Source organism: Argopecten irradians, chromosome 13, assembly GCF_041381155.1.
Source record: "Argopecten irradians isolate NY chromosome 13, Ai_NY, whole genome shotgun sequence".
Classification (NCBI taxonomy): domain Eukaryota; kingdom Metazoa; phylum Mollusca; class Bivalvia; order Pectinida; family Pectinidae; genus Argopecten; species Argopecten irradians.
This window is the reverse complement of record NC_091146.1, coordinates 6,839,030-6,865,526: the sequence shown is the minus strand read 5'-3', so window position 1 is coordinate 6,865,526 and position 26,497 is coordinate 6,839,030. Positions and strand designations below refer to the sequence as shown.

Genomic DNA, 26,497 nt, shown 5'->3' with positions numbered 1-26,497 from the left:
AGATGCAACCCACGGCAAACAGGTTGGCTCAAATTGGAGCTACTGTGAAAGCCTTCAGCTACACTGATATCACGCGGACGCACATCACACCCCCAAAAGTGGTGCGCATCCGCATGAGAACAGTGCACCCAGTCTCGGGACGTGGACCCAGCTTTCATGGAGACCAATTGGACTGCGTCGGTTCATATTTACTTTCATATGAGATATGACGTTTTACAAAAACTTTCGGTTTATCACGTGAACATGTTCTACTCGTGCGGCTGTTTTGCCCTGGGTAAGACAGAGAAATCTTACCCTCACCGGAAGTGCATATATCTCTATCCGATGGGGTTTGAAATAGACCGTCTGTAGTTGCCCGGTATACTTAAGATCTTGAAATTTAAAAGAAACTCATGTTCCAACATCAACGAAATAACCTATAATCATAAATTTACATCAAGAAGATTTTTACAAGTAAGCGATTAATTATAATTTGGTAAGAATCGTTTATATTTCCATTACATCACATTATAGAAAGATTGAGTTAGCGAGTTTTCATTATAAATCTGCTTGTCAATTTATTTTTTATATAACAAATAAATGACAGTTTAAAATGAAATCAAAAGATAAAGTAGAATACATCTTAGTATTTAACTTAAGACATTCCCAATTGCAAATGATTCAATTCATCCCGGATACCTGTTAGTTAGAATAACACATAAATGTGTAAGAGGCACAGTTTTTCAGCATTCTTTGTCCTTTAAGAGAATGAATTTTGGATGTTGGGAACACTTTTAAAAAGAATGATGAAGTGGTAAGATGGTTATGGTCAACCTTTAGTAACAACGATTAACAGCTTCACTATGCATATTTTTTCAAATTGCATTCAATGTTTGTATATTGGGAGCAAGGCGTCATCCGGGTTAGAAAGCGGTCGTCGCCCACTGATGCCTCTCAAATATGCTTGAGGCGAACGAGTCAAACATTTCCCGAACACCGACCTGCAGCGTTACTGGGGAACGCCATAGCATCAACAAAGTCAGCATCTTCTTGTGTGAGGTATTGAAGACAATTTGTAGCACCCTGCAAATAGTGAAAGTATGATGTAAAGATGGGATAATGAATACCACAGCATTTAATTTAAAAAATTCAGAAAACTGAATAGCACTGTCCTGAATTATAAACAAAAATCCTATTATTTACACAACCAATTACCTTGCAATTAAAATTGGAAGTTGAAATAGATTATTGGTCGACCTCCTGGACATGTTGCTTGTCGACTTTGCGCAATGTAATGACTGTTCCATTGTACCACAAGGTCATCAAGTTCTCTCTGCAGAAGTGGCATGAAGCAAAAACGGATGATATATACCTAACACGAATAAATAATAGCATGATAAAATACACTCAAAACTTGTTTCATCACATAAAAAACTTAATTTGCACAAACGTATGACGTTTCAGACATATCCAATACTGTATAATTCTTATAAAAAGGAGATACATTGCATGGTTCATTCGCAGAAGCATAGTGAATATCATGTTTTCTGTTTAAATTCTACTCTCCTTCTTAATGTCAATAGTATAAAGGCACTGGTTGATGGATAGTACTGGAGCCTTTTCTGTGAACAACATCTTCACCATAGTAGTATGTAAGCATAAAACACACAAAAACATTCCTCCATAAAGTGTTAATATTTTTAAAAATATTAACACTTTATTCTTTTTTATTTGTTTAATATATAATCTAAGTTGTCATACTTACAGGTCAAAATCGTTGTTTTTACGAAACAAGTCCATTGCAGCAAGATCTTTGAAGAACTGAATCCACCAGTCACTTCTTTGTCGGCGGAACGTACTCCACCAAGCTTCAATTCGCTGAAATATAGGGAAGTGATCTTTTAACGCTAAAATATTATATATCAATTTTCTTTTGAATTTTAAATATTATCCACTCTGCTTCTTCTTTCATATGTTTCAAATTATATTACCTGATTAAGAGTCGATTTCACTACATGAAAGCTAGATATCCCTTGGAAACAGTCTGTAGCTTCATGGCGTAAATGTACACTGAATTGCACCAATGTGCGTGTTCTCTGTGCCTGGATCGGCTTGTACAACCAATGGACACCCTATTTGATGGAAAATTTAGTGTTTTTATCTTTACAACAAAACAAATCCCCATAAGTGTAAAGGGAGAAAAATGTCAAATCATATAGGATACGGGTACTAAATGTTAGTTTAAAATGAATTTCCTTATAATACCAATGCTTGATGTTCTGGAATAAACGCTAACTTTATTGACGAACCCTTTCAATTTCTTAACACACGTCAGGAAGTTCTGGGCGACCACTCGCGGATCATTATTGGTATAAGCAACAGCAAGCCATACAATTCTTCTAGAAAACCTAAAATAAGAAGAATGAAATAATTATATAGAATGAAGAAGCAATTTCTACTAACTCTTGACAAAACACACACGACTATAACATTTTGTTTGTTATCGACGCTACCTAGTCATAATATATATTTTTTGCATTTATATGAATAGTCATCATAGTTTTTCACTCTCGGCGTAATATAGTGTTATATAGTAAATTTGATATTGCATATTTTCTCTTGCATTCACTTACCCATCTATGACCATCCGTGAATTGGGAAATCCATATGGTTTTAGTTTGTCATACCTAAAGAAATGGGGGAAATATTGCATGAAAACACGACTTATGAACACAAATATTATAAACAATAAAAAGTAAATAAAACGGTTCTCGTTTTCATGTGAAAGTGATAAATAAAAAGTAAAAAAGATTGAGGATTGAAGAATAGTACCATGTTTGAGGATTCCATGGCGACTAACTTTTGACAATTACCATATAATTACATGTATGGATGTTTTCGATCAAAAGTTTGATGGATCAAATGAAGCCGGGCCTGCAATGACCATTATCTATTATCTTTCCATATGTCGCCTCTTTGTGATTCGTAGTGTGTTTTCTAAATATAGCAAGGCAAGTTTTATGCTTGACTTGCATTGGAACTTCTATAATACATCATATATTTAGAGATTATTACATTAGCATACCCCTTTTCAGCCTGGCTGTCCAGATTTTGGCAAGAGCGCTAAATGACCAAGGGCTGATCAGAGGTGTGATATCTAAATGTTCATGTTATACATTTTTAATCATAAGTTTGTTTTTTTTCTTATTCTGAAAATAATCAGAAAATACTATAGTTAGATTCATAAACAAGTCTTACAATTGTGAAACTGATATTGTAGAATTCGTAGTTAATAGTCATTAGTTATGTAGTAATTAGCATATAATCTGTAGTAGAACTAATATTCCTATATCATTAGGGTCCAATAAGGGAGGGGATGGGTGTTAGGGGACAGTTACAATAAATTAGGTACGCAGCAGATAAAAGTTGCTGGGCTAGCAGTTGCTCTCTGGGGCTTGGAGTGATTAATGAAAATTTAGCTCTGAAACCTAGACTGTATCCCAAGAACACCACGAGCACTCTGTATCTATAATGTCCCCCTCCCCCCTCCCCAGGTCAAGTAGAGATTTATGTAGATTTTAGGTCCAATCTCTCAGATACGGGCCATTCCGTTATAAAATGCCCCTCTCCTTATTTTAGTTTAGGTCTAGCTATAGATAGAGTTCTGGGTATAAGGGTACTATAAGGTTATATAAGGAACAAGTAGGATTATTTTGGCGAGTTTTAGCATTAAGGTACATTGAGAGTTTGAATAGGAGTTTGGGGCTTGTCTCCCGTACTGTTTTGGGCTAGGCTTGATTATGTGGCTTCAGACTTAAAGTATATAATGTAAATAAAGTTTGTAAATAGATACTTATGTGGAATTGTTGTATTCACTCCTCGTCACGTTACTAGTATATAATTAAAAATGTTGGTTTGGTTCTAAGAGAAAACAACAAATAAACCAGTAAAATTTCTCTTTGACTTACATGTGTGCGAATGCAAAATTCCAAAACTCCTACCAACTAATATGGCAAAAATATGTCTGATAACACGAAAGAAATTTGAATGTTGGAATTATCTCTGATTCTCGATTGTGTTCGTAATTGACGTCACATAAGCTTTTGCATTTTTACCGTCCAACAGTCAATACCCAAACTTTTTTAGGGGAGGTGATATCCTAGAGTGATATCAACATGTGGAATGATGGTATATATATCGCATTTAACGAGCGTGGATTTTAACCAATTAGAATAAAGGTGATATTATTTGGTAACATACTATATTACTATTTCCTATTTGTAAGTTATATTTGATATTAATTTTAGGAAACCACGTTTTCAGAAAAAAGAGTGCAAAATTAAATAATTTGGCTAAAATATTTCAAACCAATCAATATTCACGATGAAAGCTGTAACCAACTTACCCATCCATATGCCAAACATGATTTGGGACCCATGCTCATGTACACACTTTACGTTTTATTCTTCGACGGCGGTGAGCATCGACGCCTTCTTTATCCGTTTCTCTCATAATCTTCATTACGGTATCCCTTAATATGAAATTAGCCAGAACACAAGAACTATATATATTTTATACATATTTATCGAATAGACAAGAAGTCCTCAGCTCACAGGAGTTTTATTAGTTATTTTCATAAACAATCTCTTAATTTCAAATTGATCAAACCACATATCATTGGGATGACAGCAGTGAAACAAGCAGTCCGAGAATCGCTGAAGCAATACTGATATTAATTTATTTTAGTGACAGCGCGATATTTGAACATGATTCTTATAACCCTAAACTTAATCCGTACATTGGTTACAATATGTTAAGTTGTTTGCATTTTCTTTGCCATAAATCTTGTTAAAGATATTGACATTTTTCTGTAACAAAAAGGGAAAGTAAGGGAGTTAACTCAAATGTAATGAATATATAAATAAAAACCTCTTAAATAAAATCCATACCGTACCATAACTGATTACCACTAAACCACTCTCGAAAGTTAGCCATTTTCAAGTACCGTCTTATTCGAAAATTAAAACGGTACTTGAAAATAAGCTTGTAATCTCTTAATATTAAAGAAAATAAGCCGCGTCTTATTTTCTAGTTTTAACGGTATTCAAGGATTTATAAGTGAATACATCCTTGGGGTATTTGATCAATTTCGAATTCCACCCGATAAGGATGCTACAAATGGAATATGAGTGTCATTCAAAGTTTCAGAGAAGTGGTTGTTTACACGGAAAAAGGCCAGCCACCCCTCATTACAAGGAAAACATTAAACTTTTTTTACCTTCGAACATGCAATCCCTTCCCTTCGAAGATAGTCAGTCATGAATCTGTAACCAATGGTCGTCGGCATACGTGGTAATGCTTTGTTTGTTTGTTTGTTTGATTCATTAACGTCCTATTAACAGCTATGGTCATGTAAGGACGGCCTCCATGTATGCGGTTGTGTTGCATGTATGTTGTGCGAGGTGCGTGTTTTGGGAGACTGCGGTATATTCATGTTGTGTCTTCTTGTATAGTGGAACTTTTGCCCTTTTTATAGTGCTATATCACTGAAGCATGCCGCCGAAGACACCAAGCAAAACACCCCACCCGGTCACATTATACTGACAACGGGCTAACCAGTCGTCCTACTCCCTTTTTGCTGAGCGCTAAGCAGGAGCAGAAACTACCACTTTTATAGACTTTGGTGTGTCTCGGCCAGGGGACAGAACCCAGAGCCTTCCTCACAGGGGCGAACGCTCAAACTCAAGGCCAAAAGTGAGGCGGTGCCAAAGGAGGCATTAGGAAGGATAGAAAAGATAAGATCCTAAATTAGTCGCCTTTTACGATCATGCAATAGGGGCAGCAGGTACAATTCTAACGCCCTACTGCAGGGCCAAAAAATATATGTGGAGATGCGGGGGATCGAACCTCGGGCCTTTCACACCCTGCAGATAAAACTCAATATTCCTTATCTAATATTTACTGTGTCTTGATCTGTATTCCTGCAAATCGATTTCTGAGTATATACCAATTAACAAAAATGAACATATATCAACACATCCGCATAAATATTACCTGTATTTTAGACTTTATTTCAAGTTTCAGAATGCATTGTTGGTCCCTTTCCTGGCTTGCAATTACACATCTTTTTAGTCGTTGCAAATAGCATTTCTTGCTGTAAAATAAATAGAGAAAACTTGTATGATAGCGTTTCTTTAAAAACAACATCCAGTAAATGTTTTCCTTCATCTTTTAAGTATTCAACATTCTGTTTAGTATATTTATGCATCTAAAATTAATTCAATCCAAATTTCGATATTTTTTTGTTTTAAATTCGCGAATAAAAAAACTAGATACAATGAACATTCCAGTTTTAAAGTGTAATTCTAATGTATTATTTCATAAAAAGAAATGTATGATTGGTCCAGATTTATTACCGCAGTGTGAAAGTTGAAATCTTTTGATGAAGCATAGGATCGAACATTTCAAAGTAAGTTAGTAATTGTTCCTTGCTTTTGTTTGTTTGATTAGTGAATAGTCGGGCAAAGGAAACCAGTCTAAATGCGTTCTTTGGCCTTCCAAAAGTCATTGTATACCATAATGATGGTCAAGTTCTGCTTACGGTGTCCAGTTTTGACCATTGAAATTTTGGGGAAGCCCCGTGCGTAAATTTAGCACAGTTCTAAATATAAATTCTCCAAACTCTTTGAAAACGAGGCTGCGTGGAAATGTCAACATGGACATGTGTTTCTCAGTCGTGTCGGTTTCGTTTCGTGTGATAAACCACTAATGCGGTATGCGAATTGTTGTTTTGAGATGATACATTTGATGCAAATGAAGTATTCTTACATTAATGACAATGCTTTGTAATCATTTTTCGATAAAAGCATCTTGTACATGGAAATCGACACAAATATTCGGCCGATGCAGAGATGGGGCCCCGGCGAGGGGCAATTATTGCAGCATAGCATTCGTCGTATTTTACATCAACCGAATCATGAAGGTTAAATACAAATAATCGTAACATAATTTCCCATTAAAACCACACGAAAATGTTCCATAGAACGTCCATGCATGTAGCTGTCAAAGATGTGAAAATAAATTAGCTCATACATAGATATTTTACAAGTACAATATATGTGTTCAATTATTCGTGTAGTTTTTTGCAGAGATTTAATTAAATTATCTATGTCTCTGGTTGGTTTTTTTTTTTTTGTAAACAATATTTGAGTTCTGGAGAGAGATGACATGAATGTCCAGCTGGAAGGAAAGAAACTTTTATGATGTATATGTATCGTACAATGTATATATGTAAACGTACATTCCATGTAGCTGCTATAGAATTACAACTAGGAAATTCTCTCAAACATTGATAATATTTAATTCTTCACATTCATGTAGGCCTATGCTGTGAGAATTAACACATCATATATATTTCCAGAAAACATATAGGCCTACATGTATGTTACTTTCCTTTTCTGTTGTTTCCTGTTCTTTTTTGTGCTCTGGAGAAAAAGATGATTGAGTTGAAGAAAAGTAATTAATTAAGAGAAATGTGTACCACAGTACTTTGTCTGTAGCCGAGGGGTTCTATACTGTTTTAATAGTCCAGTAATTAATAATTAAATTGAAAATTTCAAAATTAAGATGAAATTGTAAATTCCATTTTTGAATGAAGTGGTTCCCCTCCTTTGAGAGTACACAGTGTGTATACCCTTTTAGGTTTTTAGGAATAATACCTGAATAGGAACCTGAAATAACATGACAATCAATCAGGTATGTGTGTGTTGGGGGGGTGGGTGGGGGGGGGGGGGGGGGTGGGGGGGGGGCTAAAAGACAGAAGAATCATGAGGTTGGGAAGTTGTAACTTGAGTGGGGGGTTGAAATATAGAAGAAATAGCTACAGATAACTGGAAGTGGAAGGGTGCTTTATCATTGATCTGGTCATTGCATATTTGGGGTTTACATGGCTTTTTTTTTGGTTATTTAGTCTCATTGATTTTGGAGCAACTTTGAATCCATATGGTACTGTATATCTTTCTTTTTTCCATGTGTAGCTATTTCTTCTGTATTTCACCCTCCGCCCAAGTCACAACTTCCCAATAGGTACCACTTTTTTGTTTAGAACTCAAATCAAAGACAGATGTACATAGTACTACATACTACATTTTAGTCTATGTGTTTGTAATCACTGTTACTACAGTATTCATACATAAATGGTCTATGTACAAGTTACACATAGACAATAAATGTGAAATTTGGTTCAGACAAAAAGATTTTTAACATTTCAGATAACTTGCTAGTTTTATGGTTTTATTAATTTATTTATATGTTGAGTCTACTCTCTTGTAAAGTAGAATTTAGAAATCCTAAGACATGTTATCTATATTGCTATATGTAAAAAAAATCCTTATATTTTAAAAGTAATTGAAAAGCTATCTCACAAGCCCTGACAAACAAATGGGCAGGCATATGGATGCAAGAATTATAATCACTGGATCTAGAGGACTAATATAAACAAATATTTCTACAAAGTTAAACAATGAAAAAGTATTGCATCATAATTTTATTTAATGATTACAGTTGAAAGGAACATTTAATAAATTAATACTGTTTAAATGTTCTGTTCATGATCTTCTAGGTCCATATTGGAAAAAGTTTACTTTCAAGAGCACTCAAATCAACATTCTTCAGTCTTCATATGATGCTAATTGTATGTATATGTATACATACACTTGTATACAGGTCCAAGGGATGAACTTTCTGTATTCATGTCACTATGCATGCATGGTGCCTGAAAAAAAGAACCAGCAATTTTTTATATCTGTTGAATATGACAAAAAATTGAAATGATCAATTTCAAACATATATAAATGAATAAATGTAGGTTCATTCTACAGGTCTTTTTTATTTTAGAGAAAACATTTTTGAAGTTGTGAATGTGTCACTGATGCATTTGATAGAATCAAATATTGTTTCAAAAAAGATACAAAATTCATTATCTATAGTTCCAACAAAAAATTCAGAATAATTATAAATGATACATGGACTGCAGTACATTTCAACTCTGTAAAGTTTGTCATATACACATGAACCAGGTACAGTTGTAATAAATATACAAACACTATTTATTATTATGACCAGAAATAATACTGTATGTGTCTTCCAAAATATATCTAAAGAAACAAGCTAAAACCTACATGTACATATGTATATGTGTATATCAAGAACATATACAATACAATTTTACCAATTAACCTACAATGTAAATCTTATATACAATGTATGTGTATAACACTACCAGAACATGTACAGAACAAAAATTTACAAATTAAAAATCTATAAATATATACATCAGAACTGTATGAATTGACCGGTAGTATTACAGGGCATTCATTTCCCCTAAAGAGGCCCCACTAAAGAACCGCTATTTACCCCAGGGTTACGTTTTACGCGATTGGGGAACAGGTATGAAACATGTGACCATATGTGACCACTCATTTATGAAAAAAATACTGCTAGGGACTATTTACATAATGATCAAAAATACGAAGACTCACTCACAATCAGCTGAGCAGGGAGATACCGGGTTACGTAGTAGGCCTAGGTACGTAACTGTTACAGTAGCGGTACGGAGCCGCGTGCTCGTTTGAACTGTTCTCTTCACTATAACAAGTTGTATTAACACTCTCCATGCGTCGTAATGTTTACCGAGTCAGTTGTTGGGATTGTCGCTGCTCCATTGCCTTTCTTTCGCATTTTAGGTGAGTCAGTTGGTTTGTTTTGGCGGAAACATTTTGGTTCAATACAATGTTTTGTTTACATACGGAGAGTGGTGGGTGTTGCGCATGCGTTAAGATTGAACTGCACTCTTAGCCGTCCGGGAGGACTTTTAGGATTCCCATAGATATTATTATTTTCTTCGCATGTACAGCGATTTTGACGGAAAGTTTTATTTTTCTAATTCATAAGAAATTATACCGGATATATTAATACCATTTTTACCGATTTTACAGTCACTTGCCCGACTATTCGCTTTAACTGAAAAAAATGGAAAACTATTCACAATTTTACTGTATTATACGTCAGATTTTTACTGAAGGTTTATTGCGACAACACGTCAAGTACTTATCTTCAATTAAACGTATGCACATGCATACCAATGCTGCCAACGATAATCTAAAATATACAATTCATCGATATGAAACTGACGAGTGAAAAACACTAGTATACCACACCTTTGAGTTATTTGTAAATGTGAGATTAATGTTGCTTAGATTAACTATAACTAACACTTTCTAGATGGCAGATTATATCGTTATCCATTTTCAAAGCATGCATGAAACCGTGTCAAGAAGAACACAAAATATAGTAATTAACAAGGGAGGTGTTGTGTGACTGCGAGATAGATATGACTGAATACAAAGGACAAAAATAAGATGAATGCTTACCTCAAATATAGTTTCAAACGCTAGCTGCAACCTTAGATAACCAATGACTAATCTAACAAGGATACGACGGACTCCTAACCCGTTCCTTTTTAAAATGAATAGGCTACATTCTTGAATTTAGTCCACTAGGAAAAGGTCAGTAGGTCATCAAGTAAAACAAATGAATTACAAGTATCGTGGGAAACACAATATCACTTATATGTGTGTGTCGACAAGTAACTATGACAAGTTTTAAATGTCTACAACTACACTACTTTATATGTGTGTGCCAACAAGTAACGTTTTCAAGTTTTAAATGTCCACAACTACACTACTTATATGTGTGTGTCGACAAGTAACTTTGTAAAAAAAATCAGCTGTCTACAACTACACTACTTATATGTGTGTGTCGACAAGTAAGTTCTTAACTATGTCAAGTTTGTATGTACAACTATATCCAACTTATGGTTGTGAGTACGTGGCTCACCTCGGCCATCGTATGTTTCGCCCTTAAAACTATTTGTCATAGGTTGTTTCGCCCTATTTACATGCTAGGATCATGAGAAAAACATGTGTTCAGCAAATTAATGGCGTTATGAGAGAATATATTGAAGTATGTCAATAAGCTAAACCATAGGATCACTCGAGTGTTACATAGTGTATTTGCTATTTATTATTATTATCATTGTTGTATATACCGTTATAAATGGCAAAGCCACAAAATACATCGATATATATATAATATCAATTATGGACCTGTTGAGGTGGGAAATCTCGGCCATTATTATAAATTTTACAGGGACCTTAATTTTTAGCACGATGCCTTATAGCATGACCCCTGGTTTTGAAAATCACCTTGTGAACAGGATATTTAAAGTTATATATCATTAACAGCAATGATATATGGTAGAGGCATGTAGACATATCAATCTGATTAAAATACAGGTCCTTATTATCACTACGTTCGATATGAGGATCTGAGACCATCCCATTAGGGGTCACGTCAGGATGACCTTTGGAAATGGCCAATCAAATTGGCACTGCCAGAATCTTGACTGGGGACGAACTAGTTTGAAAAAACTGTCCGAATAATTTTCGTGTATGTAGTCATCTCGCCCAAAAAGCACAACAATTCTAAATGTATATGCTTTCTGGGACGAAATGGCGTTAACAATTTACGTAGAAATGTGTAGAAAATGTATTTGATCTGGAATACACGTGGTAGAAGGTCATCCGAACGTGACCCCATATCGGGTATTGTCAGATCTTATATAGAACGGAGTGGTTATAAGGATCTGTATTTCAATCAGATTGTTAGACATATCTAAATTGGGGGAATTTTAATTGTCAATAATATGGTATTTCCTTACCAGTTAGCTGTTGTGGTCTGTTGATGTACTAGGCTATACAGAGCTAAGTGATGCGTGGTGTTGCTTGTTCAATGTCTCAAATCGGTCTCCTGTTTTTAGCTCACCTGGCCCGAAGGGCCGGTGAGCTTATGTCATGGCGCGTCGTCCGTCCGTTCGTCCGTCAACATTTCCTTTAAATCGCTCCTGTCATAGAGTTCTGCATGGATTGTAACCAAATTTGGCCACAAACGTCCTTGGGGGAGGGGAAACAGAACTTGTATAAATTTTGGCTCTGTCCCCCCCCCCCCCCGGGCCAGGAGGGGCGGGGCCCAATAGGGGAAATAGAGGTAAATCCTATAAATCGCTACTTGTCCTAGAGTTCTGCATGGATTGTAACCAAATTTGACCACAAACATCCTTGGGGAGGGAGAACAGAACTTGTATAAATTTTGGCTCTGGTTCCCTCGGGGGCAGGAGGGGTGGGGCCCAATAGGGGTAATAGAGGTAAATCCTATAAATCACTTCTTGTCCTAGAGTTTTGTTTGGATTGTGACCAAATTTGGCCATAAACATCCTTGGAAGAAGGGGAACAGAACTTGTATATAAATTTTGGCTGACCCCCTGGGGGCGGGAGGGGTGGGGCCCAATAGGGGATTTAGAGGTTAATATTAAAATTCCTTCAGAAAAGAAACAATGAACCTGTATTCAGAACATTACTTGGCATTACAAACCAGCCTTACTGTAATTATACCACAATAGTAATATTGGCCCTGCAGGTAGGGCGTTAGAATTGTACCTGCTGCCCCTATTGCATGATCGTAAAAGGCGACTAAATTTAGGATCTTATCTTTTCTATTCTTCCTAACTGACTTTATCCTTTAAGTTCTGCATGGATTGTAACCAAATTTGGCCACAAACATCCTTGGGGGAGGGGAAACAGAACTTGTATAAATTTTGGCTCTGTCCCCCCCCCCCCCCGGGCCAGGAGGGGCGGGGCCCAATAGGGGAAATAGAGGTAAATCCTATAAATCGCTACTTGTCCTAGAGTTCTGCATGGATTGTAACCAAATTTGACCACAAACATCCTTGGGGAGGGAGAACAGAACTTGTATAAATTTTGGCTCTGGTTCCCTCGGGGGCAGGAGGGGTGGGGCCCAATAGGGGTAATAGAGGTAAATCCTATAAATCACTTCTTGTCCTAGAGTTTTGTTTGGATTGTGACCAAATTTGGCCATAAACATCCTTGGAAGAAGGGGAACAGAACTTGTATAAATTTTGGCTGACCCCCTGGGGGCGGGAGGGGTGGGGCCCAATAGGGGATTTAGAGGTTAATATTAAAATTCCTTCAGAAAAGAAACAATGAACCTGTATTCAGAACATTACTTGGCATTACAAACCAGGTGAGCGATACAGGCCCTCTGGGCCTCTTGTTAAAAGCGTCTCTCTCACCCCCACTAGCTCTCATTCGGACGCTTGATCTCCATTGGCCTTACTGTAATTATACCACAATAGTAATATTGGCCCTGCAGGTAGGGCGTTAGAATTGTACCTGCTGCCCCTATTGCATGATCGTAAAAGGCGACTAAATTTAGGATCTTATCTTTTCTATTCTTCCTAACTGACTTTATCCTTCCTAATGCCTCCCTTGGCACCGCCTCACTTTTGGCCTTTAGTTGAGCGTTCGCCCCTGTGAGGAAGGCTCTTGGTTCTGTCCCCTGGCCGAGACACACCAAAGTCTATAAAAGTGGTAGTTTCTGCTCCTGCTTAGCGCTCAGCAAAAAGGGAGTGGGACGACTGGTTCGCCCGTTGTCAGTATAATGTGACCGGGTGGGGTGTGTTGCTTGGTGTCTTCGGCGGCATGCTCCAGTGATATAGCACTATAAAAAGGGCAAAAGTTCCACTATACAAGACACAACATGAGTATACCGCAGTCTCCCGAAACACGCACCTCGCACAACATACACGCAACACACCGCATACATGGGAGGCCGTCCTTACATGACCATGGCTGTTAATAGGACGTTAATTAATCAAACAAACAAATTTAAGACGTTCCGCCCAAAAACTGTTTCGCCACATCCCCACACCATTTGGTGACCACCTAATAACCCTACGGCCCAGCTTCAGTGAAATAGCACTATAAAAAGGGCAACAGTTCCACTATACAAGAAGACACAACACAAACATACCACAGTTTCCCAGGACACCAACCTCGCACAACATACACGCAACACACCACATACATGGGAGGCCGTCCTTACATGACCATAGCTGTTAATGGGACGTTAATAAATCAAACAAACCATTAGTCCGAATTCCATTAATCCTAAGGCCCGAAGGCTCGATTGTCCGTAAACAGATAATACAACTGGAATTTCTATGCGAACAGTATTGAAATGAAACAAACGTTTTTTTACAGTTTGAGATGCTAAAAATGTTGTAAATTTGCTAAGGTATTCTTATATGTAAGTGACTATGGATTTGATACGGAAAGTTATAATAAACAACTAAATGTAGCGGAGATAGTCTGGATTTATCTTGATCTTGTTCCACGCTCTGCTGACCAATCGGAGGAAGTTGGCGTGTGTCACTGGACACCCCGTCTCTGCCAAGAACGATAGCATCGTATCCTTCCAAAACATTTTGAAGGGACCAGAGAAAGTTCTGAAGAACAGTTTGAGATATGCATTTGTAGATATTTATGCTGCCAGCTTGTAAGAAATTTAGATTTGAAACATTCTTGTCAGTTTTTATTGAAAAAAATTAACAAATATATCAACATTTAACGAATTTAAAACTGTGAGGAAGGCTCTGGGTTCTGTCCCCTGGCTGAGACACACCAAAGTCTATAAAAGTGGTAGTTTCTGCTCCTGCTTAGCGCTCAGCAAAAAGGGAGTGGGACGACTGGTTCGCCCATTGTCAGTATAATGTGACCGGGTGGGGTGTGTTGCTTGGTGTCTTCGGCGGCATGCTTCAGTGATATATCACTACAAAAAGGGCAACAGTTCCACTATACAAGAAGACACAACATGAATATACCTCAGTCTCCTAAAACACGCACCTCGCACAACATACACGCAACACATCGCATACATAGGAGGCCGTCCTTACATGACCCTGGCTGTCAATAGGACTTTAATTAAACAAACAAACGAATGTATGTCCTTACATGACCATAGCTGTTAATAGGACGTTAATTAATCAAACAAACAAAATGTACACACGAAAAATAAAATTAATTTTCCTTGTCATTGTCAACATACAGAAAAAATTTCCATTTGTAATAAGGCAGATTCATCATTTTGACGATTTCACACTGGTTATTCTTCAACACTTGTTGTTAAAGTGCCAAATGTCATAATCTTCCTCGCTCAGTTTCAACACCTTATCCAAAACTGTGATGCGAATCAGGTTCTTTTTGGCCGAGTCGTAGAACTTGTCAATTTTATTTGACTGTTCCATAAGGCAACCGTCCATGTGATGTTTTAGTGAAGGATGTTCACATTCTTATCCGACACAGCTTTTCTTTGCCAATGTATCCACGTGTTTGAGTAATGCCGATACTAGACTCTTAATCATGTTATTGATTTGATTGTCCTCCTCGTCGATTCCCAGCTCCTTCTCCAGTATAGCGCCTAGCTATACAATCTGATTGAAATACAGATCCTTATAACCACTGTTCATATGGCATATCAAACGTAGTGATAATAAGGATCTGTATTTTAATCTTGATTGCTAACTATACAACCGACCCTCACAGATGGCTTCATACTACCATACGTACACATAATAAATATCACTTAAAACAATGTCCAATCCATATTGCCAGTTCCTCATATTTATTGCTAGGTTCCACAATGTTACATCACAGGTTTACGACTCGCAAAAAAAAAAAAAAAAATAAAAAAAAAAAATAAAGAGAAATACTAAAAATACTGAAAGGTTGTTTACTTAGCCCTGTATCCCATTTCCAGAAAATGGGGTAATTAATTTTAAAATGCTCTGAACACCACAAAAACCATCCTGTCTGAATATTTTTTACCTTACATTGAAGACAATTCCTTACTGGTCACTGGTATATGATATGATGGGATTATAGGTGAATTTTATTTCATATCGAAAGTTGAATTACGAGGATTAATAACAAAAGGCCCAGAGGGCCTGTATCGCTCACCTGGTTTTTTGTTAGTAATTATCACAAGACTCTGGCAATTAGAAAAATAAGCAAAATTGACTCCCAAAGTTTAATTTTGAATCACAACCATACAATGATGCTATTGATACCATACAAATATGCTATCCAATACATAGGTTCAGAGACAAAGTAATTTATATGAAAGTAGTAGCCTAATTGACCTTTTTGACCTCGCATCTATTGCCATCTAAGGCCCATGGGGGTCAGCCCTATCATTTGTACAATTTCAAATCCCAACCCTATAAGGATGCTACCATTACATTATAAGTGCTCTTCCATTCTTAGTTGCAGAGAAGAAGTCGTTTTCATGGAAATAGCTAAATTAACCCGTTTTGACCCCACCCTTCAGGCCCCCAGTGGTCAGCCATATCATTTGCACAATTTTGAACCCCCACCCTATAAGGATGCTACCATTGCATTATGGGTGCTATACCATGCTTAGTTTCAGAGAAGAAGTCGTTTATATGGAAATAGCCAAATTGGCCCCTTTTTACCCCGCCCCTCAGGCCCCCCGGGAGGTCAGCCCCATCATTTGTACAATTTTGAATCCTCACCCTATAAGGATGCTACCATTGCATTATGGGTGCTATCCCATGCTTGGTTTCAGAGAAGAAGTCGTTTATATGGAAATAGCCAAATTGACCCCTTTTGACCCCGCCCCTCAGGCCCCCCGGGGGTCAGCCCCATCATTTGTACAATTTTGAATCCCCACCCTATAACGATACTACAATTGCATTATGAGTGCTATCTCTTGCTTAGTTTCAGAGAGGAAGTCGTTTTTATGGAAATAGCCAAATTGACCCATTTTGGCCCCGTCCCTCAGGCTCCCGGGGGATCAGGCCCATCTTTTGTACAATTTTCAGTTAGTAGCCCATAAGGATGCTACCAGTCAAATATTGTTGAAATCCGATCAACGGTTATGGAGAAGAAGTCGATTGTTGACGGACGACGGACGCTGCGGTATCCCATAAGCTCACCTCGGTCCAGGTGAGCTAAAAACAGCTAATGTCTTTATAACACCAATGCCCCAACATATTTACACCCTGCCTCTGACTCGCTTACCCACATTAAAATTTTAACAGAAGCGCTCACTTCTATCGCTACAAAAACCATACCAAAATCCGTGCCAAAACCTACAAAGTTCCTTCTGTCAAATGATTCATTTATCAATAGATCTGGTAGAAATGCAGCTCTGAGGCGGTACTTTGCTTCACCAACCGTCTCAAACTAAAACAATTTTAAAATATGGAGAGCTAAAGCTCGAAGGTCTATTAAGTCCGACAAGAAAAGTACTTGGAAAGAGTACGTTTCAAAAATTAACTCAATCTGATTACAAGAGATCCCAGAGGGATCTTGGCGCCCACCAAAGATTGATCTATGTCTGACAAATGAAAGAGGGATCTTTTCTCTGCTTTTCAAACTTACACTTCTTTTTTCTGCTTTTCAAACTTTAAACTATCAAAATCCAAGATGGTGATCGCAAAATGCAATAGGCAGAACTAGGGTCCTAGAGGAACCTACATATGATATTTGAGAACAATCCCTACAACACTTTCTGAGAAATAGCGGTAACAAACTTTAACTATCAAAATCCAAGATGGCCACCGGTCGGCCATCTTGTTGACCGATCAGTCCCAAAATGCAATATGCACAACTGGGGTCCTAGGGGAACCTACATATGAAATTTGAGAAAGATCCCTTCAGTGCTTTCTGAGAAATAGCGGTAACAAACTTTAACTATCAAAATCCAAGATGGCTACCAGGCGGCCATCTTGTTGACCGATCAGTCCCAAAATGCAATATGCACAACTGGGGTCCTAGGGGAACCTACATATGAAATTTGAGAAAGATCCCTTCAGTGCTTTCTGAGAAATAGCGGTAACAAACTTTAACTATCAAAATCCAAGATGGCTACCTGGCGGCCATCTTGTTGACCAATCAGTCCCAAAATGCAATATGCACAAACTGGGGTCCTAGGGGAACCTACATATGAAATTTGAGAAAGATCCCTTCAGTGCTTTCTGAGAAATAGCGGTAACAAACTTTAACTATCAAAATCCAAGATGGCTACCTGGCGGCCATCTTGTTGACTGATCAGTCCCAAAATGCAATATGCACTACTAGGGTCCAGGGGAACCTACATATGAAATTTGAGAACAATCCCTTCAGTGCTTTCTGAGAAATAGCGGTAACAAACTTTAACTATCAAAATCCAAGATGGCTACCTGGCGGCCATCTTGTTGACCGATCAGTCCCAAAATGCAATATGCACTACTAGGGTCCTAGGTGAACCTACATATGAAATTTGAGAAAGATCCCTTCAGTGCTTTCTGAGAATTAGCCGTAACAAACTTTAACTATCAAAATCCAAGATGGCTACCTGTCGGCCATCTTGTTGACCGATCAGTCCCAAAATGCAATATGCACAACTAGGGTCCTAGGGGAACCTACATATGAAATTTGAGAAAGATCCCTTCAGTACTTTTAGAGAAATAGCGGTAACAAGAATTGTTAACGGACGGACGGACGGACGGAAGGACGGACGGACGACGGACCACGGACGAAAGGCGATTTGAATAGCCCTCCATCTGATGATGGTGGGCTAAAAATACAGATCCTTATTATCACTACGTTGGATAAGAGGATCTGAGAACATCCCATATGGGGTCACGTCAAGATGACCTTTTGAAATTGCCAATCAAATTGGCACTGCCAGAATCTTGACTAGGGACGAAAGAGTTTGAAAAAGCTGTCCAAATTATAAAAGCTGTCCAAATTATTTCCGGGTATGTAGTCATCTCGCCAGGAGTGCACAACAAAGCTAATTGCATATGTATACTGGGGCGAAAAGACGATTTCATTTGATGTTGTAAGGTGTAGAAACTGCATTTGCTCTGAAGTACACGTGGTATAAAGCTCATCTGAACGTGACCCCTTATGGGATATTGTCAGATCCTCTATTGAACGGAGTGGTTATAAGGATCTGTGCTTTAATCTGATTGAAATTAACTCCAATACATCTTCGAAGAAAGTTTAGGAAATGATTGGCAAAATTAGTGGGAAAAGAAAAACAACACCATCCTCCCACCTCATTAACAGAAATAAAATCTTTTATACTAAATCCGAAATAGCCGACGCCTTTGCCAAAAATTTCGCTGAACATTCATCTGTCAAAAATCATTCCAAAAATTTAACAAGAGATCCCAGAGGGATCTTGGCGCCCACCAAAGAATGATCTATGTCTGACAACAGAAAGAGGGATCTTTTCCCTGCTTTTCAAACTTTTACTACATACTATATATGAACCTTGAGAAAGATCTTTTCAGTACTTTCTGAGATATGTAGCAGTAACAAACTTCAATTATCAAAATTCAAGATGGCTACCTGTCGATCATCTTGCTGACCGATCTGTCCCAAAATGCAATATGCACAACTAGGGTCGTAGGGGAACCTACATATAAAATTTGAGAAAGATTCCTTCAATACTTTCTGGGAAATAGTGTTAACAAACTTTAACAATCAAAATCCAAGATGGCCGCCAGTCGGCTATCTTGTTGACCGATCACTCCCAAAATGCAATATGCACAACAATGGTTCAAGGGGAACATGCATATGAAATTTGAGAGAGATCCCTTCAGTACTTTCTGAGAAATAGCGGTAACAAACTTTAACTATCAAAATCCAAGATGGCCGTCAGTCGGTCGGCCATCTTGTTGACTGATTGGTCCCAAAATGCAATATGCACAACTAGGGCCCTAGGGGAACCTATATATGAAATTTGAGAAAGATCCCTTCAGTACTTTCTGGGAAATAGCGGTAACAAACTTTAACTATCAAAATCCAAGATGGCCGCCGGTCGGCCATCATTGTTGACCGATTGGTCCCAAAATGCAATATGCACAACTAGGGCCCTAGGAGAACCAACATATGATATTTGAGAAAGATCCCTTAAGTACTTTCTGAGAAATAGCGGTAACAAACTTTAACTATCAAAATCAAAGATGGCCGCCAGTCGGCCATCTTGTTGACCGATCTGTCCCAAAATGCAATATGCACAACTAGGGCCCTAGGAGAACCAACATATGAAATTTGAGAAAGATCCCTTCAAAACTTTCTGAGAAATAGCGGTAACAAACTTTAACTATCAAAATCCAAGATGGCCGCCAGTCGACCATTTTGTTGACCGATTGGTCCCAAAATGCAATATGCACAACTAGGGCCCTAGGAGAACCAACATATGAAATTTGAGAAAGATCCCTTCAAAACTTTCTGAGAAATAGCGGTAACAAACTTTAACTATCAAAATCCAAGATGGCCGCCAGTCGGCCATCTTGTTGACCGATTGGTCCCAAAATGCAATATGCACAACTAGGGCCCTAGGAGAACCAACATATGAAATTTGAGAAAGATCCCTTCAAAACTTTCTGAGAAATAGCGGTAACAAACTTTAACTATCAAAATCCAAGATGGCCGCCAGTCGGCCATCTTGTTGACCGATTGGTCCCAAAATGCAATATGCACAACTAGGGCCCTAGGGGAACCTACATGTGAAATTTGAGACAGATCCCTTAAGTACTTTCTGAGAAATAGCGGTAACAAACTTTAACTATCAAAATCCAAGATGGCCGCCAGTCGGCCATCTTGTTGACCGATTGGTCCCAAAATGCAATATGCACAACTAGGGCCCTAGGGGAACCTACATGTGAAATTTTAGAAAGATCCCTTCAAAACTTTCTGAGAAATAGCGGTAACAAACTTTAACTATCAAAATCCAAGATGGCCGCCAGTCGGCCATCTTGTTGACCGATTGGTCCCAAAATGCAATATGCACAACTAGGGCCCTAGGGGAACCTACATGTGAAATTTGAGAAAGCTCCCTTCTGTACTTTCTGAGAAATAGCGGTAACAAGAATTGTTAACGGACGGACGGACGGACGGAAGGACGGACGGACGGACGGAAGGACGGACGGACGACGGACCACGGACGAAAGGCGATTTGAATAGCCCACCATCTGATGATGGTGGGCTAAAAAAGAGAAGGAAAAGAGACGTCAAATTTTAAATCCTTCAATACTGAAAGTTACAATAGGCCTTTCGAGCTACCAGAACTGCCCGAGTCCCTCGAGAAATAAAGGACTCGGCAGCTAGACCAGACGAAATTCCATATTTGTTTTTAAAACAATTACCAGACGCTTCACTAAACTGTCTTTTAACTATATTTAACCAAGTCTATTCTTCTTGCAAAATTCCTGAGTCTTGGAAGGAATGTAATATTGTACCCCTTCCGAAGCCCGGGAAGGATGCTACTGATGCAAATAACTATCGTCCTATTTCACTAACGAGCTGCATTTGTAAAACTCTTGGAACGTATGATAAATACTAGATTAGTTTGGTTCCTGGAATCAAACAATATTTTAAGTCCTTTGCAAAGCGGCTTTAGAAACCGCAGGGGAACGGTAGACCATTTAGTAAGACTAGAAACATTTATACGGAGAGAGCGCAGAGAGGAAGTTGTTCTCTCTCGGCTCCGAACTAGACACACATATTTTACACATTCCTATCTATTGAGAGGGGAGGATACTCCCACATGCAATGCATGTGATTCTCCTCTCACAGTGGAGCACAGTCGTGAGACATAATCGTATTTTTAATTATCTCAAAGAAATCGGTATTTAAGATAAAATATGAACGTTTTGTCATCATATCATCGTATCAACTCAACATCGTGCATGAGTTATCTCGTGTGTTTTAGCCAAAACTATTTTATCCCATGCAAACCTTTTTTTATCAAATAAACGTTTACAATCTGTGTTTTAATCCTTACTTTTCTTGTCTTACCCTGATCTTTTATCCTGATATTAATGCATGACTTGTAGTTTGGCCCTAAATGACCTTAGTTGTCGATGGGCCGTAAAACTCAAAACAAACAAACAAAATGTACCATCCATCAATTCTTCTGGATTATGATTGGAGGGTCAACGATGATCTTTGTGAGAGCGATCACTTTCCAATTATAATAAAAAACATAGGGTCACCAAAACTTGAGGAGCCTATTCCTCGTTGGAATCTACATAAGGCGGACTGTGTTCATTTTAAAAACTTGTGCGCAGAGGAGCTCATCGAGGATAAAATTTTGAACCTTGATGACCCCATTAAAATTTTCACAGAAGCGCTCACTTCTATCGCTACAAAAACCATACCAAAATCCGTGCCAAAACCTACAAAGTTTCGTCTCTCAAATGATTCATTTATCAATAGATCTGGTAGAAATTCGGCTATGAGGCGGTACTTGGCATCGCCAACTGTCTCAAACTAAAACAATTTTAAAATTTAGACCTTCAGAGCTTTTGCTCTCCATCGAATCCGACAGAAAGTTTGGGAAATGATTGGTAAAATCAGTGGGAAAAGAAAAGTAACACCATCCTCCCACCTCATTAACAAATACAAAATATCTTCTTCAAAATCCGAAATAGCTTACGCCTTTGCTATAAATTTTGCTAAAAATTCACATAATTAAACCTGCAGTTTAGAATAAGTACCTGTCTTGTCCAGTTCCAGAGGTTGGACAGAGAGCCCTCTAAATACGCAACTGTGCTCTGAAGGGCAGATATTTGCTGCTTCAACTGGGTCTGATCATATTGTCTGAAATTTAAACTAAATAAGTATATATTAAAAGTTAAAGGTTACAGTTGAAACACAATGACTAATGTTTAATCTGCAGCCATAAATCTTAAAATAGATGGTTCTATTAATTATGGTTTAGCAAAAAGCAAATCACAGAGCGTAAAGACAAATGGTTAAGGTCTTCAAAGACCAAGTTCATACAATTCAGCCATTACAAAAACACCAAGACACGACTTCAAAGGCAATCATAAAGTTTATTTTACTGCGTTTGTCTCTGAAGCTACTGATGTTGCCGGCCTTTTTAGAGGATTTATCTCCTGCTGCTAAAAATATCTTATATTTGAAAACACCTAACATAAAAGTGTTTAAAAAACTATATTGTTTAGTATGCTATAGTTTTGTAATGTCTAATTCACTTCAATTTAAAACCTAGTCTCAGTATTTATATTCTATGTCAGATATAGTAAAATGGTGTGTCAAGCAAATTCAAACACTGACACACACCACACACACATTTGATATATGGCATACTCAAACGGTTATCCAGGTTCTCAAATCTATCTGATTAAAATACAGATCCTTATAACCACTCCGTTATATAAAGGATCTGACAATCTGATTGAAATACAGATCCTTATAACCACTCCGTTCAATAGAGGATCTGAGAAAATCCGATAAAGGGTAATGTTCGGATGACCTTTATACCACGTGTAATTCAGATCAAATGCATTTTCTGCACATTGCTCTGTTAATTAACAACGCCATTTCGCCCCAAATATAAATATAAATACTATTAGCTTTATTGTGCTCTTTGGGCGAGATGACGACGTACACGAAAATAATTCTGACAGATTTTCAAACTATTTCGTCCCCTGAAATTCACTGTCAAAATTTTGCCAGAAGCAATTTGATTGGCCATTTACAAAGGTCACCTGGACATGACCCCTAATGGGATTTTCTCAGATCCTCTTATCTAACGTAGTGATCATGAGGATCTGTATTTTAATCAGATTGAGGATCTGACAATATCCCACAGGGGGTCACGTCAAGATGACCTTCATACCACGTGGTCTTCATATACGATACATTTTCAACACCTTGTCACATCCATTGAAAACGATATTTCGTCCCAGTATACATATACAACTATCCTTATTTTTACTGTATGGGCGAGATGACTACATAAACCAAAATAATTCTGACAGTTTTTCCAAACTATTTCGTCCCTGAAATTCTCTGTCAAAATTTTGCAAGTAGCAATTTGATTGGCCTTTTCCAAAGGTCACCTGGACATGACCCCAAATGGGATTTTCTCAGATCCTCTTATCAAACGTAGTGATATTAAGGATCTGTATTTTAATCAGATTGGTTCTCAAATGCAACAAAAATATAAAATGATATAATCTAACAAATGACTGTAATCGCATATAGTAATGATGAGGATTATATATGGTACTTGACAAGATTTGGTCGCTATTATACTGCAGTATTATTTTATACATATAAATACTTACTTTCTCTTTCTGTCTCGAGCCCTGATCTGTAGGCCGTGAGACTGGAGGATCCCCTGGACTTTAGTCAGTACTTTGCTTTGTTTCATTTGAAATTGAAATGAAATTAAAATGAATCGTGCAAATCCTTCTTTTAAATATGATTTCCCAGTATACGTATTTGTGAAAGTCTGGACTTGAAACCACTGTGTCTATGAAATCTATTTTATGATGTCATATTGCAGATTTAAACCAATGGGTAATAGTAAAGTTCTGAGTACCTGAAGTATGTTGAGGCAGTACAGGAAGTTCCTCCGTTTCAAAATCAGGCAACCGTTTGGGGTTTACCTGTCTCTTTTTGTCTTTTTTGTCTGCACCTAAATTAATCAATCAAACCTAAATTTATACAAGCATACAGTACATGAATGTAAGTATGTCATATTATAACATTCTACAAATACTGCGTTTTGATCATTTGGATATATCGGGCATATTGTATATAAGTCCCTTGTCAACAAGCATAAGTAGTTTACTGACTTTTGCCAGCTCTAATGTCTTCTCCTGTAGACGATAGTATTCCTTGTGTACCGATAGAATGTGTCTCATGTGTAATATAGCCATTCTAACTCTTGATTTGATCCCATGTCAACAAGATAAAAATTATTCTTAAATCAAATCAGATATGATTATTATAGTACAGACACCAACGTTAAAATAGTATATATATTTGGTAAAAATGGTTCATGATTCTGGCAGTATCAATTTGATTGGCCATTTCCTTAAGTTACATGGACATTACCTGTAATGGGATGTTGTTAGATCATCAGTTATTTTCCTAATTAGCATGAGTTTATATTTTTTAATTATATTGTCAAAAGACCGGGTGGGGTGTGTTGCTTGGTGTCTTCGGCGGCATGCTTCAGTGATATAGCACTATAAAAAGGGCAACAGTTCCACTATACAAGAAGACACAACATGAATATACCGCAGTCTCCCAAAACATGCACCTCGCACAACATACACGCAACACACCACATACATGGGAGGCCGTCCTTACATGACCATAGCTGTTAATAGGACGTTAATTAATCAAAAAAACAAACAAACATACTGTTTAATGTAAGTTTATTTCTATTTCCATGACATGACTTCAAAGGCAATCATACAGTTTTTTACTGCGTTTGTCTCTGAAGCTACTGATGTTGCCGGCCTCTTTAGAGGATTTATCTTCTGCTGATAAAAAATATCTTATATTTGAAAACACCTAACATAAAAGTATTTAAAAAAATATATTGTTTAGTATGCTATAGTTTTGTAATGTCTTAATCACTTCATGTTTTAAATTTAAAACCTAGTCTCAGTATTTATATTCTATGTCAGATATAAGTAAAATGGTGTGTCAACCAAAGTGAAACACTGAAACACAACACACACACATTTGATATATGATACAGAATTTGATGTCAAGGAATTTGTTACATCCCAAATATTCTTAATTAAAATAGTTATTGTTAATATCCATCATTTTTTGTTGAATACATTTGAAAGTACATCATATAACTGTATAATCACAATAAATCTAATTTTCAAATTTAATGGAGGTGTTTACTTATTTATGAGTATGTCTCTGAATACAATTGACATTTGGTGGATTTTTAATGGCAAAACAGTACACGTCCGTTTTTTATTCAATTTGACTCAATATATATCAACAAGATTTCAACATCTGTTTTATACGAGAAGCCTTTGCCAAGAAAGAACATCTTGTGGCCGTATTCTATGACCTTGAAAAGGCATACGACACAACTTGGCAATATGGAATCATGAACGATTTCCATGATATCGGTATACGTGATAATTTGCCAAAGTTTATTTCAAATTTTATATCTGATAGGCATTTCAAAGTTCGAACGGGTTCAACTTATTCAGAAACACAAAAACAGGAGATGGGTGTCCCTCAGGGTGGTATCCTGTCAGTCACACTTTTTGGCTTAAATTTAACAGCATAACCAAATGTCTTGGTCAATCTACAGAAGGATCTCTATTTGTGGATGATTTTTTGATCTGCTACAGATCAAGGAATATGCACACTATAGAACGACAACTACAACAATGTTTAGGCAAATTACAAAATTGGGCTGACGAAAATGGCTTTAGATTTTCAAGATCAAAAACAGTCTGCATGCATTTCTGTTAAAAACGAGAGATGGGGGGATCCTCCCACATGCCATGCATGTGATTCTCCTCTCACAGTGGAACATATTTTAGTGCACTGTATTGATTTTAAGCACATACGAGATAAGTACTACGATGTCTCCGACATGTACACTTTGTTTCATGCCTTGAGACATCATCGTATTTTTAGGTCACCTGAGACGAAGTCTCAAGTGACCTATTCTAATCGCCTTTTGTCCGTTGTCGTCCGTCGTGCGTCGTGCGTCCGTAAACAAT

General features: G+C 37.4%; 1 pseudogene; it reads right to left on the bottom strand.

The window, feature by feature from the left end:
• Positions 1–902: 902 nt before the first annotated feature.
• LOC138306518 (uncharacterized) lies at positions 903–24,667 on the bottom strand (annotated as a pseudogene).
• Positions 24,668–26,497: the final 1,830 nt, after the last annotated feature.